This window comes from Amblyomma mixtum, chromosome 3, assembly GCF_055824585.1.
Source record: "Amblyomma mixtum isolate Tamu chromosome 3, ASM5582458v1, whole genome shotgun sequence".
Lineage (NCBI taxonomy): Eukaryota > Metazoa > Arthropoda > Arachnida > Ixodida > Ixodidae > Amblyomma > Amblyomma mixtum.
In genome coordinates this window covers 395,587,021-395,608,345 of record NC_143014.1, presented here as the reverse complement: position 1 = coordinate 395,608,345, position 21,325 = coordinate 395,587,021, and positions in this window count along the sequence as shown.

Sequence of the window (21,325 nt, the reverse complement as noted above, 5' to 3'; positions counted from 1 at the left end):
TTCCTTTCCTCAAATATAATTTCCATTTTCTTCATTACGGCCCCTCTTTCTCTTTCTTCTTTCACTCCCACTGCCTCCCTTCCTCTACAAACGGATGACAGGTGTCCACCGAGATATGCGAGACAGTTGCTGCATAATTTCCTTTCCTCAAATATAATTTTCATTTTCTTCATTGCGGCCCCTCTTTCTCTTTCTGCTTTCCCTCCCGCTGCCTCCCTTCATCTACAAACGGATGAAGGGTGTCCACCGAGATATGCGAGACAGTTGCTGCGTAATTTCCTTTCCTCAAATATAATTTTCATTTTCTTCATTACGGCCCCTCTTTCTCTTTCTTCTTTCCCTCCCGCTGCCTCCCTTCCTCTAGAAACGGATGACGGGTGTCCACCGAGATATGCGAGACAGTGCTCTCGAATGCGTTCAAGTGGTAATTAAGTGTATTTTAGGGCAACCACCTGCAACGTTGGTAATAACTGATTCTCGTGTTGCACTTCACCCGGAGGACTGCAACAATTACAGCTGGGGCTAGATGGTGACTTACTACTGCTTTAAAGAAAGCAGATAAACGAAGATAATTAGGGACACAAGGGAGACAGCGCGATGGTGTTCTCTAGTGTCCTTTTCATCTGGGCGCTGTCTTTTTTCTCCAAAGAAGTCACCACGCACGTAGACTGTCGTAGACGCCCTTCACATCGACGCCTACAGCAACTGGATTGGCAGCCTGCTCACTGCAGCAGTCTGGACACGCTGATGTCGCCTCTTTGAATTGACCTCAGCCTTGTGCTTAGTGGCAGCAGTTGGATATTTTTCTACAACGTGAGAGCTCCTTACGGGACACCTTCGGCCGCCGGTCACACGTAGCTCTTCCTCGCACCGAGAATGGGTAAAGCATGGGGTGTAAGGTGTGGTTCCTCCACCTATCTTTGTCGTCTTTGGGTGGGGCGAGCGCTCACCCGTGATCTCGTGACGAACCAGAGCGTCGGGTTTCGTGCAAGCCTTGTCACCGACGGGGGAGGAACGCGGCCGTATAGACGACTCCAAGTGCATTTCGAACGCTGCACGTAGGCGGGAAGATAGAGGCTCCGGTGGACTAAACACAGTGAGCACGCGCTAAGAATGCTGCCGGCCGTGCCATGAAGGAACGAATTAAGGGTTTGGGTTTATCGGGTTTAACGTCCCAAAGCGACTAAGGCTATGAGAGACGCCGTAGTGGAGGGCTCCGGAAATTTCGACCACCTGGGGTTCTTTAACGTGCACTGACATCGCACAGTACACGGGCCTCTAGAGGAATTAAGGAAGAGGTGAAAGGAACCGAGACTTATAAGAAGCTACATCGCTTGACCTAGCCCTCGCTCAATTTCGTGATTTACGCAACAAGCGTAAACGTCGTGATTGTTGAGCCTTTTGCGGTCGCGTTTGGGCGCAAGCCCGACCCACATGGAGCGATTTTCTCGCGAAAAACCTGCGAACGGCCGCCCGGCGGCGGTCGCTTGGCCGCCGGCGGCCGTTCGCCTCCGACCAAGCAGTTCTAGATACGTTCGCCCGGCGGTCAGCCGCTCACCGGAAGCGGCGAATGCGAGCTGTGAGCGCGGACCAATGAGGGCGCTCTGCTCCAGCATCTAGCTGGAGCAGATGCTGGCTGATCTCTGGCTGAAAAGCAGAGATGTGGCATAAGGTTAGAATTGTAGGAAACCGTAGGTAAAGATGGTGGCGATTCTTAATGAGAATTGCCAACGCAGTAAAAAAAAAAATAAAGAAGAAAAGCTGAGCATGGTGGCAATTGCCACCACCCCGTTTCAAAGGGGACGCTCCTATGCATCCATCCATCCATCCATCCATCCATCCATCCATCCATCCATCCATAGCTTCCGCTCGATTTCCGCCGCTCGGCGACAAACATGGCGGCGCCCTTCGAAGCCGGACCCCTCGCTTCGGACTGAATTCTCGTTGTTGCTGCCTTTTTCACTGCGTTCACTGGCCGTAATTGGAGCACCGGTCTTTCGCTTCGTCTCACCTTGCCTATAAGAAAACGTATAAGTGATAAATTTGGTTTATTTTTTTATTTAGAGTGACAATTCTCCCACTTCTAGGCTTAAGAGGAGAGTCGGTTTGTTTACAGTAGTGGTTCCCGTCCTCGGAACTAGATAGCGCCACTATAGTATGAGTTCATTTTTGCGTCTCTGCTAGCATACGCTGAACTAAAAGTGGGAATGCGCCTGCGTTTAGCGTACGTAACATGCATACGCTTATGGTACGTAGACAGCGTAAATTTATGTTCTTTTCTCACTGTATCTGTGTACGCCGCAAGCGGCGACGTGGTGTAGAAAACCGAGAAACAGCAGTGGCGCGGCGGTTCCGCCTCCCCCTGGCGTCGACAGATGAGAACAGGTACAGAGGGCAAAACGTTTGTCTAGAACGACCGAACTGTGTGCTCCGCAGCTCCCAAAGCCGCCGCTACCAGGGAGGAACAAAATGACGATGAAATCGTATAAGTTTAAATGCGCATGTTTACATCAAAACCACTTTTAACCAAATACTATCGCTAGATATCAGGTGTTAAGCCCGAAACACTCCCATAACGTGTTCTAGACAAGCGTTTTGCCCTGTGCACTAGTTTTTGCGGCGGGCAGATCCGCTTCGCTCGCCGGATTTTTGAACAAGTGTGAACGCCTACTCTAGCCTACGGTCTGATAAATAAAGACAAAATTGATAAAATTGAAACAAATCGAAATAATAATTTGTTTCCTTTGCCGCCCTCTAATAAGCGATGGCTTTAGAGTAAGTTTGAAAATCTTTTTTTTTTGTTGCGGTTTACTAAGATTAAGGCCATGCCATTGTTAGCAACACTGAAATCAAGACGGCTGCGGTCAGGCGGCGGTCGCCTGTTTTTCGCTGTATTTGGTGCAGCACGGCGACAGCGCGTCGGCGTTCCGCCGCGCCGCATGAAATTAGCAGCGTCCGTTCGCTCCATGTGGGTCGGCCTTAACGCTGCCGTCGCCGAGCGCTTCTCTCTCCCGGCGTCAAAGAACCCTCATCGTCTTCCGGCATCCGAAGCCCTTTGCTGGAGCTCGAATCTTCCAACCCCGTCCACCTGTTGCAGCAGTACCACTGCCGAACGCATAGATGCGATTCATGCATACAGATACAAGCTAGATGCATCGCCCGCAACCTTGCGACGATAGCCGAATGGCTTTGAGTGGTCGCCAAGCAGGATGCTGGCTCTGCGCCGTCGCGGTTTCGATTCCCGCTGAAGCTGCACAGAAATTTTTTTTCGGGTATATTAAAGTACACCATGTCGTTTCACGTACATTCAAAGCGCCTGGCCTCATCGTGGGAGCGTTGAGAGCTGCTGCGCACTATCGGCGTCAATGCTGCAACTTCGCACTCGGGCTGCCCATCCTTTCTTTTCGCTGTGTGAAGCCCCACGGCGTGTCTAAGAGCGTGGGACAGTTTTCTTTCCTTTCGCTGCTACATGCCGCGACCGCAACGAGGCGCTTGCGCCCAGCCGCTGGAAAGGGGACAGCCACATCGTCATAATAATCGGATGGCTGATACGCATGCCCACGATTGCTCTATTTGGCTAAAACAGACTGAAAACTGTGCGTCCCTACTCCTTAAACAAACAAAAAAATAATCTTAGAGTCGTTTTACGAAGACTGCTAACATAATTGACCTGGTGTACTTTTGACAGACACAAGTTTCTGTAAGACAATGAAGTACTTCATAATAAAATGCGCAGGTTTCTGTTCGGAACCTCTGGAGACTTTGCTAAGTAGTAGATGCTTGTATAACTCGTAAAATATGATACGCTTTTTTTTACTATTGTGGAATTTTTATTGCGAAAGCAATACTACTCACAAGAACGGCCTTTCGCGTAGCGGCAGCCACTCGGCACGTTTGACCTTTAGAATGACCCCTGACGTCATACCATGCCGAGTGACGTCACAGCGTGACGTCATACCAGGAGCGAGAGACGGGCTACCAACTCGGCTCGTCGGGTAACGGCGGCCGCTTGGCACGGCGCGCCGCACTCCTCCACCACCACCTAGACTAACTGGTGTGGCTCCTCCCGCTAGAGGCGCTAGTGACGTCATGGCGTGACGTCATACAAGGAGCGAGAGACGGGCTACCAACTCGGCTCGTCGGGTAACGGCGGCCGCATGGTACGGCGCGCCGCGCTCTTCTCACTAGAGGCGTTGCATATGCAATATAACCTGCTTTCGTAACCTACCAGGCTTAAGCAAAGCTAAGCCCCCGCCAATTTTTTCGGGCAATATTAGCTTGCGTAATAAAAAACTGCTCTAGAGTAGCGTAGCCTTTATGTTTATGCCACTATCTTTTAGATGCCTCTGCGTATTTCCTCCCTGATTTAGTCAAGCTAATGTTCTAAAAGAGAAAGCCTTATATGGTCCATTAGCAACAAAACCCGGTGTCGTTGTCAGCGTCCAGGAAAAGTGATGCAGAAAACCCCAAATGACGTCATCAGAAAGAAAAGATTGCGAGGCGAGCAGCAATCCATAGGCCACAAAGTTTTTGCCTTTTTAAAACATGCTATTTAATACAGAGACGTAATGTTCTGTGCATATGAACTATAGGTACAAACCATGCCAGAGACAGTCTGAGGAGAAAATAAATGAAAAAATCAACACAATGTATAATACGACCCACCTAAACAACCAAGCACGACAAAAGACGGAACACGGGGCACATCACTACCACATTCTAATGTGACACACCTAAGCAGCGATGCACTAGAAAAAGGGCAGTGAAGAGCACAGCACTGGGAGTGGCAGCCACTCTGGTTCAAATTCAGTCCGGGCATACAATTCCTTCCGCTGAACAATCATCCTGCTGCAGTGTTCTCTTGTAGAAACAACAGCTTCACAATGTCGCTCCACCATGCGCGTTTTCCAAAGGCTGTGTAATACAATCAGAACGAACATGCACAAAAGTTCACCAACAAATGGCAGCGCAGCGCGATACCGCACAGAATGCGGCGTAAAATTGTCTTTTTTTTTTCAATGTACGTTGCAAGAAATCCCAAAAGTGTATTGCATCTTTGCAATCGAGGAAACAATGCTATATCGTTTCCGGAGCATCACGAAAGCGGCAATTTACCGTGGACACAAAAATAACCTTTTATTTGCCATATTTTAACGGGCAGTGTCTCTCTGTGAGGCTAATTAGAAAAATGTCTTGGCACAGGCGAAAGGGGGCCACAAGGCAGCGCTGCTTCTGGGCTAATAAAGGTGAACCTAATGTATGCATCGCCTTACGACCATATACTAATGAGTAAGTGTCAATAGATAGAAAGTAAAAAATATAAAACAATTCCCAGCATTTCTGCAAGTTTTAACCGCTTCCCCCGCCATAGATTACTAATTATAGTAATTTCCATAATTTTTATCTCCAATTGTCTTTACTGTGTTTTTGTTATTTGTTGTCAAAAGTGCCTCTTTGTCATGATCTCTGCTGCATTTTTACTGTTACTGTTTGCTGTCTCGAGTCTGCCAATATTACCTGCTGCTTGCTCAAAAACATTCTAATGAAAAATATTCCGTTATTCTTGAATGTCCTCTTGAATGGAAGGTAATGAAATTAAAAAAACAAATAAACAAAGCCGTCCACGAGCATGAATTTGGTCTTTCTGAAAAAAACTAGTCGTATTATGAAACATTTTTAACTGACCATTTTCGCAGCGAAACAAAACGACATTGCCATGTGCAGGTGGCTAGAAAAAGCGAGAGAGACTATAGACCAAAAAAAGCGCAGTGTTTAGATTGCAATACCTTGACACTGCCGTCATCGAGCAGTGCACGCTATCGGCTGGTGGAACGGCCCACAGAATTCGGAATAAATAGCGGCTTGCAAATCAACTTTCCAAGGTCGCAGCACGCCTACAATATCAGTGCTGTGTTAATGACTGCTCTGTGAACCGTTGCGAAAGCGGGCAATGGGATGTAAGTGCCCACGGTAATTTTAAGCGCAACCGCGTAGTTGTCTGTGGTGGCAACGTAAAATAAACCTTCATACCTTGCAGTGACTGCAAGACAGTCAAAAACCTTGATAATCTCACTTGCGACCGATGAAGCAGCATTTCCTCGTGTCAGTAAATTTTAAGGTAATATGCATTCGGTAACGTGAACATAGCGGTAATTTGTGGGTGACAACGGCACAGACAGAAGTTGTATCAACTTGCCACTCCGACGACAGCCATCCGAAATGATCCGGTGGTCTTGTTTTGAATACAGAAAAAAAATCACGCTTGGTGCGCTCGGACTTATTGTACTAGTAGCGCAGCAAGAAGAAGAGGGAGACGAAGGAACGTGAGCTGCGGCCCTTGTTGAGGTGAGAATAATTTGACCGCTCCTCGCTGTTTTGACTTTGCTTCGCTTCCCTGCTTAGCCGCAACTTGAGCAGTTCCGCTCTGCTATAGCTTTCCTAACCAGTGTGCGCTGGCAGAGTCATGGCAGTGCGCAAAACACTTTTTTTTAAAAAATCGCATCGGCTGTCGGGTTAAGCTTTTACGGTTGCAGGGGCGCGAGGAACTTTCTCTGGAATAAGCGGCGATGGTTTCGTATGTCGGAACAAAAAAAGCTACCGCGCATGACTACCGACCAATGGGAATCTTATCTGTGGTAGGTTAGGGACATTCCGGCAGAAGGCTGGGCGCTCTTGATATTGTGTCATTTCAGGTAATGCAGGTGGGTGTGGGGGAATCGTTGAAGCTGTCGGAGAGGACGGAGTTGTGATTTTCCCTCTCCGAAGCAGGGCCATAATTCTGAGAGTCGTTTTTTTTCCCTGCCTCCATTCTGTACCTATATAGTACTCACCTTCTCCATTTCATTCCCGGCCGAGTAGTCACGAATCATTTCCCTCCTTATCTCTATGAAAGCAACCACTGCTTCCTTAGCAGTCACTCATTTCCCGATTCTGTCCTTACCACAGAATGTAGCCCACTTCTAACACGTCATGTGTTTCGCGGCGAGACTGCCAGTAAGAGTTTACAGCCTAACTCCTCGTCGAGAATACGTGCCAGCAAGAAATGCGTTGCAGAACCGTCGTTCAAAAGAAGGCAATGAAAGCATAAGACCACTCCCGAACCTTCACCAGATTATCTCAATTCTTATCAAAATCATGACTTCATTGTATGCTTTTGACGCTTGTTTTAAAATCTTTCAACCCCATTCTGGGAATTCTTGTACTGCTGTTCATGTCAATATTCGCAGCATTAGAAAATACAGATAAGAATTCAGAGCCACTGCTAAAAATTTAGCTGACTTGGTCGACATTTTTGCTTTCACACAGGTGAACATTATTGAAGATTCTGTGCATTTATTCCGTTTTCAAGGTTTCACTGAATTCTTTTATACGCGTAAAAACAATTAAGGCGGAGCAATAGGAGTTTACGTTGAAGATTAACTTTAATCTTTCGCTGCTGCTGAGGCTTTGTGGTTTGATGTCACATGTCGCCACATTTCTACTAAGCTACTTTTAATTTACCGCCCTCCATCCGAAAACGTATGATTTATTTCGGAACTACGTGCTGCCTGTACAAGCCACTTCAGTCATGGTAACTTGCGCATAGTTGGGGACTTAAATATTGATCTACTGAAGCCCGAACGATCAGTCGCTGAAAATGTTTTTAATGCCCACGCCCATCATGGCATCGAGACACTCATCTAGGAAGTAACCAGAGATGAGGTCATAAAGAATAAAATTTACAAAATGTGCATTGGTCCCATCAATTTGCGCTCGTCTGATCTATCAGCCATTGAAGTGGCAGTCATACAAAACAGAAAGTTGCAGATCATTATTTTATTATTTGCCGTATCACAGAACACAGCACTCAAAGTAGGAAGTCCCTCAAGGATGCACAGTCACTGCCCTTGATCGAAGGAGATCTGTCCATTTAGTATTCTCTTTGGACTAGGAAGCGTTTGTGCATGAACGCAGTAATGGGTGGTTGTATGATGATTTTGCCTCCACACTTAGCAATACAAAGGACTCGTGTCGAAAGGCTGTAACCGTAAAAATAAGAAGCATAAATAATTACTGGTGAACTCTAGATGTTCTTGTAGCCACTAAAGAGAAAAAACTCATGTGGTCTAGATGCCGAGAAGCGCCAAAAAATGATGCATTACGGGAAATATTCCATGAAGAGAGGAATAGCAGGGGCTCTCATTCGCTCGTCAGAAAGAAGACATTACGCTAATCGGCTTCGTGATTCCCGTAGTACGGAGAAAGCTTGGCCGATTGTTAATGAGTTCCGGGGTAGTCAATATCACTCCATATACAACATGAATGAACAAAATTTCGGCGCGCCTTCGGCACCTGTTTCGCCGGTGACTTCAATGAATATTTCTACGCCGAACAACGCAGCAGTAACGGTAAAGTGCATTCGCTCCTTCCTAACACCTTATATGCTGTCTTCAGCTTTTCCCCACCGTTAACTGAACAAGATCTTCACTATATAGCTGCAGGCTTGAAGTGCAATAAGACAGCCGGAATTGATAGCTTTTACATAGATGATATCTGCAACAAAATGAAACATTTGCAGGGCAGGGCATCTCGTTATTCTAGCTAAATCATATAATTTATAGCGGTGGGTGCTCTACCGTGTTCTTTGAAACAGGCACTTGTCATCCCGTTATTTAAAGATGGATGAAAACGTGATATCGCTTACTACTGACCGATTTCTAATATTTCTTGTACCTAGCAGATACTAGAAAAACACTTTGTACGTGTGATGAATACATTCCTATGAAAGCATGGGGTGCAAGTTTTATTAGAAAAGTTGTCAGGTGCCGTTCACTGCACCTTGGAGAATAGCGACGTTCCATATGGTGTGTTCTTGGGCTTAAAAAAAGCTTTCAATGCTGTCAATCACGAGATATTGTGCTACAAGCTTTTCTGCTATGAATTTCGTGGGCCGTTCTTGGCATTACTCGAAAATTACCTTTCAGAGCATTCGCAAATAGTGACTCTTCGTACTGTGCACAGTTCATCGGTACAATTAAACTCGGGAGTCCCACAAGGTTCAATCTTATCATCCCTTCTCTCTAATTTGTATACGAATGATGTAGGCACAGTTATGAAGTCGTCTATACTCTATCAATATGCGGATGATTCGCTACTCGTATCAAGACATGTAAACTTTTCAGATGGCCTTTCTAATCTACTAGAGGATACGATTCTACTCTGGAACTGATTCAGAGAAAATATGATACAAATAATGTTTGAAAAACTACACTTGCTATCTTTCAAAATTCGCACAAAATTGTACCAATTGATAGTTTCCATTCTCCTGCACCCATATGTGTGTACGCCTTGTTTCTCCTGCCCAGTGACCGGCGTCTCTTATGTGAAGTACCTTGGAGTACACGTTGGCTATGATACCCCATGGAACACTCGCATGACGATACTTAGAGAAAAGCTCCGAAGTGCTGCATGTCTTCTATATAGATTAAAAATGTTTCATCTCTTATCAGTTAGGAAATTAGTCGAATATTCCTTCGTGTACAGTGTTTGCAGATTTGCAGTCTGTTCTTTTTTTATTGTTGCACCACGTGGAAAAACCGAATTAATCGGCTGAGTAAAAGTGACGGTTGTCTTTCCTGATGCTTCGCGGCATGATAATGGCGCATCACAATCCAGGGCGGGTCATAGTTGTCGATAGGCGTACTCCCATTTGACGTGCCTCCGCCTTCAGCCGCTTCTTTTTTATGGGCAGCGAGCTCCGTGTCCCTCGGTGCTTTCGTTGCCTGAGACATCGAGGCGTCGGTCCGATTCGCTTTGGCCTTGGCGACACGTTCGGTCATCTTACCAGTTTCTTTACGGCCCTGTACTGGCGCCGAGGAAACGCAGAACGAACGTACCACGCATGAAGGGCGACGGGTGCTGATGATGACAAGGACATATTCCCTTTGCCTCAGCGTGATAGGCAACCTTGTCTGTGCTTTCACGCAGCAACTATCAGAGCACTGAATGTGGCGCCATCTGCTGCTATGCGCCAGTTTAGTCGCTAGTAGGTGGCGCTATCTACGCTACAAATACCAGTCACAGAACAATGCACGCATCGTTGCGGTAGTGACCAAGTGGTACATTGCGGTTAAGCTGTTTCCGGATTGAGGAGCATGGGTAAGGGAACGAAGCATTGATGCTGGATGAAGCATTAAAACTCACGTCGTTGGGAAGCTGCAGCTAAGCGGCCACGGAGGAAGGAAAGCACTCAGGAGAGGCGGTTACGTCACATTTTTTTGAATCCGCTCCCCCTTGGTGCCCCCTACTTGGCCGCTGTCTCAGCGCGCTTGCGCATGCGTAGCAGACATTGTAGCAGATGACGCCGCTGCACCCAGCGTACCATTGGCGGCGCCGTCGGCGAAAGACTCCCATAAGTCCTTGCGAACTGAGCGCATGAATTCCGGCACACTTTCTGGCATGCAGCTAGGATAGCGAGGGCCTCTCCTGAGCTTTCCTTCTTCACTGTAAGCTGCGCAGTCGAGGCAAAGCAGCGGCTTGCGATGAACGTCAGAGTGAACAGCGCATAAGCATATCACTTCCGTAGGCTTGTACAAAATCCCGCTTGACACATTATGCGTCAAATGCCCCATTATACTCAATTCATAGCCATTCTTTCCACCCTTCCATGTAGCAGGCGCAATGCTGGTCGTGACACATTCCAATTAGATGGAAAACAGGTGCTTCTCAATTGTCATGCCCTCGCGTCCAAAGCAGTTTTCGTCCTCACCGCGGAAATGACCTTCATTAACGCAGTTTGCTGGAACATGGCATTTCTAATGTTGTGTTTATTCATCTTTCTTGCAGGTGAAGCATGTCGTCTAGCCCGTCATCTTTGAGCCACTTGGTAAGTTTGAAAACCTGATTTGGTATTCGGCACATGCTAGGTCACAGAATGAGATTCAGTATGCCCAGGACAAAAAATTCAGGGGGGAACTTTGTTGACCTAAAGTGCGGTGAAGCGAAAGCCTTAAGCGCAGTGTTGTTGCTTGTGTCACTGATAAGTGGTTAAGATGTTAGGCTTCGCGCCCTGAGTGTGGAACGCGACAGCGTCTTGCAACGCTGCCAGCGAGTCCACAGAACGCTATGGCCCGTTCGGCTCTACGCCTTGCTCAGCGGCAAATTGTTTTTTGAGGAAAGGAAATGTATCTGTCTAGCATATCTCGGTGAACACATGAACCTCGCCGTAAGGGAAGAGAGGAAGATGGGAGTGAACGAAGTCGCCGTATTGGCTAGACGCGCCTGTGTTCATTCCAAACCATCGAGCTATAGCATGGCGGAGGGGTTAGCGCGCTCTTATCGCACTCCTGAGACCCAGGTTCGATTCTCCAACTCGACCAATTTCCTAGTGGGTTTTATTTATTTTTCTGGTCTGACTAGAAAGGTTAATTAGGGTAATTGGTGTTTACTATAGTTCTATTGCTATCCGTCATGTCTTTTCACTTACCTGTCAAGTGATGGAACTCTGGAATGTTGGACACAATGGCTATGAAACGTTTAGAAACGTCTAACCATGAATGATGGTTAATGACAGTTAAACATGACTTGCACATTTCGCGATACTAGTTAATGTATGGTTAGTGATTGTTAACGTGACCTTAACTAGTACACTAACTTATTAGTGTTAGTTAAGGTACAGGCGCAGTGCTGAGTCCCACATGCCACTTCTTAACTACTAATAATTACCAATTAGTCACTTAGTCATTAAGTACAATGATATAATCATGAAATCACTTTATATAATATTCCGATGTCTTTCGATTGCACTTGATTTAGCATCGATTGGCTTTTGATTGGCACATGCCCATATAAGGCATGCATCCGAAACGCGCACACATTTGCTAACACGTTGGTCACGACCGTGTGAGGCATTAAAGGCTTTCGCCTTAAAATTAGGCGCCAGGATGGATGCGTTTATTGAAGGTTTTACCCGGTTATCCCCTACCACTATCAAAAAAGAAAATGGTGAGCAGGTTTATTACAGCAATCTTGGAATATTTATGATGGTTTGTTATTTCGACTGAACATAAAAATTGGCGGGGGGCTTCGCTTTGGTTAAGCCTGGTAGGTTGCGAAAGCGAGCGCAGCGCCTCTAGGGGAAGGAACGCGGCGCGCCACGTCTAAAGAAGGAACGCAGTGCGCCGCGTCTACAGGTCACGCGTGGCTACCGGCCGTCGCTGCGCGACGACTCGACTTGGTAGCCCATCTATCACTCAGGTATAACGTCGCGCTATGACGTCACTAGGCATTGCGCCTAGTGTCACGCGTGGCTACCGGCCGCCGCTGCGCGACGACTCGAGTTGGCAGGCCATCTCTCACCATTGTATGACGTCACGCTATGACGTCACTATGCATGTCATGACGTCATAGGTCCTTTTAAATGTCCCGCGTGGCTACCGGACGCCGCTGCGCGACGACTCGACGTGGTAGCCCATCTCTCACCCTGGTATGACGTCAGAGGTCATTCTAAAGATCAAACGTGGCTACCGGCCGCCGCTACGCGAAAGGCCATTCATGAGCGTAGTATTGCTTTCGCAATAAAAAGAAAAAAAAACAGGTAGAACGGATCATTAGTACAGCTCAAAGCGGCAGTTATTTCAAAGTCGCATATGGTGAGATAGTTGAGTCCCTAAGACGCAGTCATCAACTGGAAGCCTAGTACTTTGTCGCAGTCCCTTTGGCTCGTGGGTGACAGAGCGCTGGTTTCTGCTTGAGATTAGCTTGGCAGATTTCTTCTCGGAATATTGCCCTGTAGTTTTTCCGCCTCTCGTCATCATATCACACTTTTTACGGCTTGGCGACAAGCAGTGCTGATTATATCTGCGTGCGCCGATCCTTAAATGTCACTTCTTATGTCACATAGAAATCATTACAATGACTGCGCATTGAGCAAACGCATTTGAGCTGAAGTCATTATTTATTTTCAATACCTACACGACTAAAATCGGACACTAATGTAGAGCAGAAAAATGAGCAGAAAAATAGGAGGCAGTGATGGTAACGCGTACATACACACAGAGTATGATATGATGGAGGCATTGGAGAAAAAAATCCACCAAACGCCTCGGCGACAAAGCAACGCATTTATACACTAAGAATTATTAGAGCTCGACATGAAAGGTTGTAGGTTTGTAGAAAATCACGAAAGGGAAGCAGTGACAATATGTCCTGAAAATTTTTTTCCAGTCATGGATAGTTTTTGGAGAGAAAATATATTTACATGTATTTTCCATACTGGTTAATTTACAGATTTTTACTGAAGGATCGACTTGAGGATACAGATAAGTTGGTGGACTAATGTATATGTCCTTGTAAGCTTTATCCGGTCGCGTCTTAACATCTTAACTGAAAGAACGGCACGTGGTTTGATCATCTGTGAAAGGATGCACCCTGTACCCTTTTAGCGACAGATTTTTTAAAATTGAGTTTGTTCATCCTAGCGTCATAGCAGTTTATGTCGCAAATGTTTGTTTAACCCTTTAACTAACACATTATGAAGAAATACAAAATAAAAATTGGCTGGTTATGCGGCCTACAGCACCAACATAGACAAAGAAAGTTGAACTACTTCTTAGCGCCGATGAAATTTGGGAAATCAGCAGCCCACGAATTCGCAAAAATGGGCATTAGTTCCATTTTGCGTGACTAGTCTGAGCTGTGTGGGAGACCAACTCGAAGGCGTGTTCGTAATTAATGTCGTATGAACAGCTGTTCTCACTCAGAGAGAGGCGCACGTTGCATTTGGAACGGTAATATAAACCTGGCCATTGTAGCGCAGCCGCTTTCTGCCTCTTATTTGGCAATTTGACGCTTTCTGGACTGCCTCTTCACATCTATTTCACATGTTATCTTTCATCTTTTGCAAAAGAAAACCCAGGCTTTCGTTGGCTTTTGCCGCCGTCATCTCCGTAATAACGGAGATCTGTTAGATCCATCATCTGTAAGAGTGTCCATTGGTGAGAGGCTTGAGGTCATCTCCTCCCTCCCTTCGTTCAAGTTCCTGTTTCGTGCGCAGTTGTCCGATATTTTCTCACAAACGTCGCTTCTTTTCGCCTTCTGTACCTTTAACAGATCATAAAATGCGCCTGTTAAAGGTGCAGGAATCTGAAGAAACGCGTAAATTCTTCAGCGCAATTAGTTTCGATATTGTCCACTACAAAACTTGGCGTAAGCTGCTACCGTATGCTACTTTCACGTACAACATGGTCCTGAAGGAAACTAGGCGTTTTACGCCGTTTCGTCTTTGAAGCGGCCGAGAAGTCCAGGACATGCTCGTTGCTATGATCCGGTGCCCAGTTCACTGAAAGCTCCCAGCAATTCCCCCAGCATGCTGGAGAATGCTGGAGAAGCTCGCGTGCACAACAGCGCCCTGATGCGCGCCGCCGACAGACGGACCACAAACCGGGATACCGTAGAAGTCTGTGTGTGGGCATCTGCCAGTCACCAAGGCTTGTCCGCAAACCTACTTTGCTGCCATTGCGGCCTTATAAAGTTTTGCCACGTGGCAGTGATGTCAACTATGAAGTTCTTCCAGACAAAGGCCTACAGCCGACCCCTGGCATTGTGCACATTGTGCGTCTTAAGCCGTACTACTGTATAATGTAATGCAATACAATACAATACGATACAATTTTATTCTTCAATGCGTGCAGTACAGCAATGAACTGAGCCTGCGGAAACGTCGAGCGCTCGTGGATGGGGCACGTACTTGTCGGTGCCGTTATTGGCACCGTTGGGAATCGGGGCAAAGAACGGCGACAGACAGTGCCTCGTTCTCCATAAATGCAGAGGTAGAATATCGAAAACATTTAGAAAGACATCATTAAGAACAAAGAACTTGAGGAATGCACAATACAAAACCATAAACATTTGCGACTGCAGTATAAGCAGGGGCAAGAAGAGAGAGTACGGCGGCTGGATGCAACACAAACACGAACACAAAGAAACACGTGCACGAAAAGCTCAAAGAGAAAAAGAGGAGAACGTACAGGGTGAAAACAAATCTTAAGACGACCAGTAACGTCTTTTCGAGGGTCGAAATGAAAGGTAATAACATGATAAGGGCCGAATCGGGAACACAGGAATGCCGAATAGGGTGAGTTAGCTTTTTTATCTACTTGAAAAGTAGCACGACAAGCGAGTAGCTCAGTAAGGAATACAAAGGCCATGGTAAGTATGGAAATGTCTACACAGGTGGTAAATAGAATGCGGTGACATAAGTCGTAAAGGATGGCAGGGCGACACGCGAATTCCTCACGGCATACGCTGCCTGGCACACTGGGTACACAGGGTGGAGCGGTAGAACGAAACATTAGCATCTTGAAAAGTAGGAACACAAAAACTCTGCATGTAGAAAAGAAATTGAAATACGGCACTCTGGACTGGCGATTTCTAAAAGTCGAGGTACTGACACGGACATACAGCACCTGTATATATTGCATGTTTATATACATTAACATTACATCACGCAACCAAGAGAAAAGACGAGGAGGAACAACAGCAATATCGTCGCTCAGATTTGTACTCGGTGAAATATTATGAGGTCCAACATTATTGGGCTTTCATCTTGAGAAACAGTGTGAAAGACGACATAAAAGGAAGACGGACAACACGAGCGATGAACTGCCAACTAAACCAACTGTGTACGCTTTTGCATTAATGGGGTGATACAAAAACAAGCTGAACATTCTTAAAGACGAGAAAAGAGATGATGGTTAAAGAATTTGCCCCCGTGGTTAAACAGCCATGAATTAATTCTTAAACGACGTGGTGGTTAAAGAAATAGCCTACGTGTTTAAACAGCCACGAATTAATTCTTAATTTTCCTTGCTAGATAGAATTCATTGTCAGGACATCAGAAGGTAATTGAAATAAAATGGCTTATAAAAGTTTCAGCATCTTTTGCAGTAGTTCGTGTATATCTTGAGAAGTGCCTAGGGTGGCTCTTTCGGACACGAAAGAAAGGCCAGCGAACGGCTGGGCGTTCTTCAGTTCTGACTCAGTGCTGGTTTTTATACCTAATGTGTTGGTGTTTTCTCTGTGCTCCTTAGCTTGCCTGCGGTGTGGGCAGCATCACACCGCTTCTCTACCTCTTTGTAAGGGAATATATAATACCAACAGGTGTTATTAGGTGGCGCGTAGTTGATTTGGGAGAAGTAGATGAAGTCCTGGCGCTATCGCGTAACGGCCATTGTCATTTGAGGACCACAAGTGAACCGCCTGCCTGGTGCCGGGTACTAATTTACGCTTTCCGCAGCAGGTGCACGTCCACATACTTCCTTCAACCGACGCAAAGGTTTGGAAATCACCCTTGCCGCGAACTCGCGGCAAACTAGATATTAAATGAGTGGAAAAACGAAATTTTCGGATGTGTGTTATTTTTTATTGGAATGGTGCCAGAGACAACACTGCACACGAGCCACGTCGTGCAATTCACCTACATCAGCAGAATAATTTATTATTAACTTTTTCAACAGCCGAACGACAGCTGCGAAGCAACAGCCGATTTGAGGGCACGTGAATCATGCATAAACTGCGATATAATCGCTGCTTACACATTTTTCGTCATTCTAACTCATGGGCGGGCTTGGGCAATAGTTCACATGAATTCAACGTAGAAAGCAGCGACCGTACTACCGTCTTTGTACGCCTCACGTGATCCCAAACTGTCGTTTACGGCTCAGCCGTCATTCTGATGTTGAAACCGAAACAGCATGAGGGGAAAAATTCAGTTTAAAAAAATTAAAAAAAAAGTACGGCTAAGATTAATAAAAGCAGCAGTCTTGGAGCGCACGCGCACGCGCACGCACGCACACGCACACGCACGCACGCACGCACGCACGCGCACGCACACGCACACACACGCACACGCGCACGCACACACACACACGCACGCACGCACACGCACAAGCACACGCACACACACACACACACACACACACGGACGCACACAGACAGATGCAATATACTATATTTTTCCTTGCCTGCTGCACTGTGAATTCAAATGACAGTCAAGTAATGGTCGACACTATGCTCAGGTGGTCTGCCTTTGTTAAAACGATTTCTCTATCCGCACAGGATCTATGCGGTGTCGTTGTCACCATTATGAAATACCTGAAGGGTCTGACTACAATATCTGGTGCGAATTAATTTTTGTTTGACCTGCTCAAGGTAAATGACAAGCGTAACAGCAATGTCGGAAAATGTCACTTATTTGCGTCCATGGCGAAAGATGAAAATCTCTCACTGGCAGGACGTGAAGAAAAACGAATGAAAAGAAGTATTCACATGGTTTTAAATATCGGTTTCCCGAGATTGCAACGCCATTTTGACAATTAGGTCCTCCTCCACGTCGCCTTGCCACCTCTTCTTGGGTCTTCATTTGGGCGACTCAAGATTAAACCAAGAACATTACGCCAACAAAAAGCAAAGGCATCTTATTTCGCGCAAAAAATAAATCAGTCACTATTTAACAAGGTACCAACGGTGATGGTAAAACCATCTAAAATATGTGAATGAACTTAAAGTTCTTGGCGAAACATTTTTTTATTTATTTACTCTTGCTGCAGGCCAACACTTTGGCCCAAACAGGAGCGGCTTTGAATAGCGATACGGACATAATAAGCGGAGATACTGGAAACAGTATGTAACAAAACATTGCACAACAGACATCTGGTTCACTCTGTAATTGGCTAAAATCACTTTCCAACATTCCCATGGAAGCATTAAACTCCGAAACACGAATGAGGACTGAATTTCTGTCTTTCACTATACTTATGACAGCTTGTCTTGGACATGCGTAGGCCCAATAAACTCAGAGGAATGTAGGGGGCGGGGGGGGGGGGGGGGGTGGCATGGTATCGGCGTTGTTAGAGCAGAGCGGCAAGTCCAGTCGAATAAGACCATTAGAGCAATCAATGAGCTCAGCGTGGGTCGTTAAAAAGTCGATGCCGAGGAACGCATAGGGGGGGGGGGGGGGGGGGTGGAGGAGGGGAGGGCAGCGGTCGATGACGGTGAACAGAACAGGTGTAGTACGACCGGCAGTGCAAAAGCGCGCGGTCCACATCCCAACGTCACCAGTGGCACTTCCATCGGCAACACGAACCGCTGTGGATACGACGGGTGTCACAACCTTGTTGACACTGCGGCGAAAGGAGGTGTTCGGGAGAGAAATTTGGGCGCCAGTGTCAATCAGAGCGGTAACAGGGACACCATTCGCGCAGAAATCGCCCCGCCACGGTGGCTCAGTGGTTACGGCGCTCGGCTGCTGACCGGAAAGACGCGGGTTCGATCCCGGCCGCGGTGGCCGAATTTCGATGAAGGCGAAATTCTTGAGGCCCGTGTGCTGGGCGATGTCAGTGCACGTTAAAGAACCCCAGGTGGTCGAAATTTCCGGATCCCTCCACTACGGTCCCTCACAGCCTGAGTCGCTTTGGGACGTTAATCCCCAATACACCAATAAACCAATCACGCAGAAATCGAATCGAGAAGGTTGCGGCGATGAGCGAGGTTCAGGAGAGGATTTTCGGGCTGGTTCGTCAAGGCAGCGTCACCTCCAGGAGCTACATTGGTTAGTTCTCCGAGCGAGCGCCAGAGTAGAGCGAGAAGGACGGGCGGCGAGGTTGCGGCAAACGGAAACGGCGGACCACATGTGAAGACTAGCGGCTATAGACCTGCGCGGCATCGGAGTGTCGGAGACGTGTGTGGTCTCAGCATTGGGCGATATCTGGCGGGTTCCGTAGTCGGCACTGCGATCGGGATATGAGCTGGGTCGAGGTGGCGAGAACCAGCGGCAGCAGCGGGAAATGTGGCCGGCACGGGAACAGTGAAACAGATGGGCCAGTCTTCCGGGGTGCGCCGCTCCGCAGGATTACGGAAGCTCGTCGGGAATGTCGGAGGCAGTGCATCAGCAGCAGTCAGTGGAGCGCGGGTTGCAAACAGGCCGCCACTGAGGCCAATCAGATTTGAGGCTCACATTCGCGAACTCCTGGCGAACGACGTCTTGAATCAGGGAATTCGTAGCGTCGGCCGACTAAGGGGTGAAGGCGACGGCCTCCAGTACCCTGCTTACAATCTGGTTCAAAATCGTTCTCTGTTGGTGTTGGCAGGTCCTCGCACGAGTACCTGACAATACATTATCGATTTAAAATTTCTGCGATTTATAAAAGGTAGATGCACCTATATTGCGCTATTGACCTGCAAAAGACAGCATATTGTGAAGAAGAGATATAGGTTAGCATATATACATATACATATTTGATCTTTTCATCGTCATCTCGAAGGTGCATTACTGTGTCGACCATAGCATATTTGTCCAGAACCTTTTCTCTTAAGGAAGACGTGGGAACGCTGGGAAGTTATCTATATCCTATCTAATGAATAGCAGTCGTGTGGAATATATGGATCAAAAGTGATCACCCTTCTTCTACAGAGCTGTTTAGGAGCTCGTTCTGTTCTATTACATTCCGGAATGATGCTGTTACTATAGTAAAATCGAACGAAGTTACTACAGACGCCCGCGATTGCATTGTAAAAATTTCTGCTCGTTACGCAAATGCCTTAAACGGACGGTGAGGGCTCCTCCATTTAATATTAGCTCTTAATAAAAATGAATTGTTTGAATTTTTGTGACTGTGCTGAAGTTTGTTGGGCTGGAAAAGGCGAGTTTATTTACGAGAAAATTGCAGTCGAAAGTTGACATTTTTTTTTCCCGTGACGTCAATCAAACAAGCAGCGTTGATGATGAAAAGGAGGGTAGATGTGTAGGCCAGTTGGTGAGACATGAAGGAGCTAGACACCGCAGCGGACACGCCCTGTGTCGTCTTCTTTCTCTGTCCCGTGTGCGCTGCGGTGTCTAGCTCCTTCATGATGAAAAGGACTCCTTGACCACCGTGTGAAGACGTAGGGTGGTATATGTATCACTTTAACCAGAAACTACTAAAAAGGGAGCATTTTCGTGTTTAGAGTGTGTGGTGTAGCTGGAGAGATTTGCCACCAAAAAGGGCGTAAGTAAGGAATTTACGTCACCGCATTCGGTAAAATCTGCCAGTAGGGGCGATGCTTGTTTTTTTTTTTTTTAAATGCATTTGGTAGCTTATAAGAGCTGTGATATCACTGGAAGTAGGTTCTTTGTCACTACAACGCGACAATCAGTTGATGCAGGCCAACTTCAACGCGTCCTCAGTTTCCCTTTATTAGCAGGCGCACTGACGGAATCGATAAATTAACTGTGTGGTCCCAGCAAAACGGACCTAATGTAACGCCAATAACACCACTATCATTTTGCATGCAACAAGAAGCCTCTTTTACCGAATAAATCGATTCCTCTTTTTCTTTTTCACACAGCAGGTGGGTCACGGAGCTCCACCCTTGCACTCATACAGCGCGCACAGCCCTGAAGCGTCCCCGTCGCAGCAGAACGCCAACAGAAGACACGTAGGTGAAATTTTATCTGGAACGACTCCGTTTTTAAGTTATTTAAGTGCCCTGCAATTTAAAACAGGCTTCGGACCACCTGTGGCCTAAAATTAATTTGCCCCACTAGTTGTGAGGTATCGTCCAAGGAACCAGCTTTGGGCAGAATTTGTTGCTGGGACGAATTAGTAGTCTAGTTAACGCTCTCAGGCGTGCTCTCTCCAGCAGCAATTAGCCTTCGTGCAGCAATTAGCCTTCGGGCGATTCGATTCCACAGGCGACGTTTCCCTTCTTCTCCCCTCTATAGTGAGAGGCGCGGAGCATGCTTAACATTCTAGGACAAAATTTTCGAAAATCGGAAAATTTTAAGATGCTGTTATGGAAATATCGAAGGTAATGGCCCATTCGTCTGATACGCAGCAAAATAGTTCTTTTAAATTGTTTCCATCGATCGCCTCGAACAGTTAAGACTGGCGTAAAAAAACCAGTGGGGACGCTTTTGACGAAAGCAAAAAACGTTAATAGAAAAACGAAATGCAATACTATGCCGCCGCGGTGGCTCAGTGGCTACGGCGCTCGGCTGCTGACCCGAAAGACGCGGGTTCGATGCCGGTCGCGGTGGTCGACTCCCTGGAGGCGAAATTCTAGAGGCCCGTGTACTGTGCGATGTCAGTGCACGTTAAAGAACCCCAGGTGGTCGAAATTTCCGGAGCCCTCCACTACGGCGTCTCTCACAGCCTTAGTCGCTTTGGGACGTTAAACCCCATTAACCAAACCAAACCAAACCGAAATGCAATACTGCCGTCTGGTGATCTGTGGATACATTGATTGTCATAGTGAAACCTTACAATTATATAAAAAATTGCTTTCATGATTGGTTTACCGTTCAAAAATG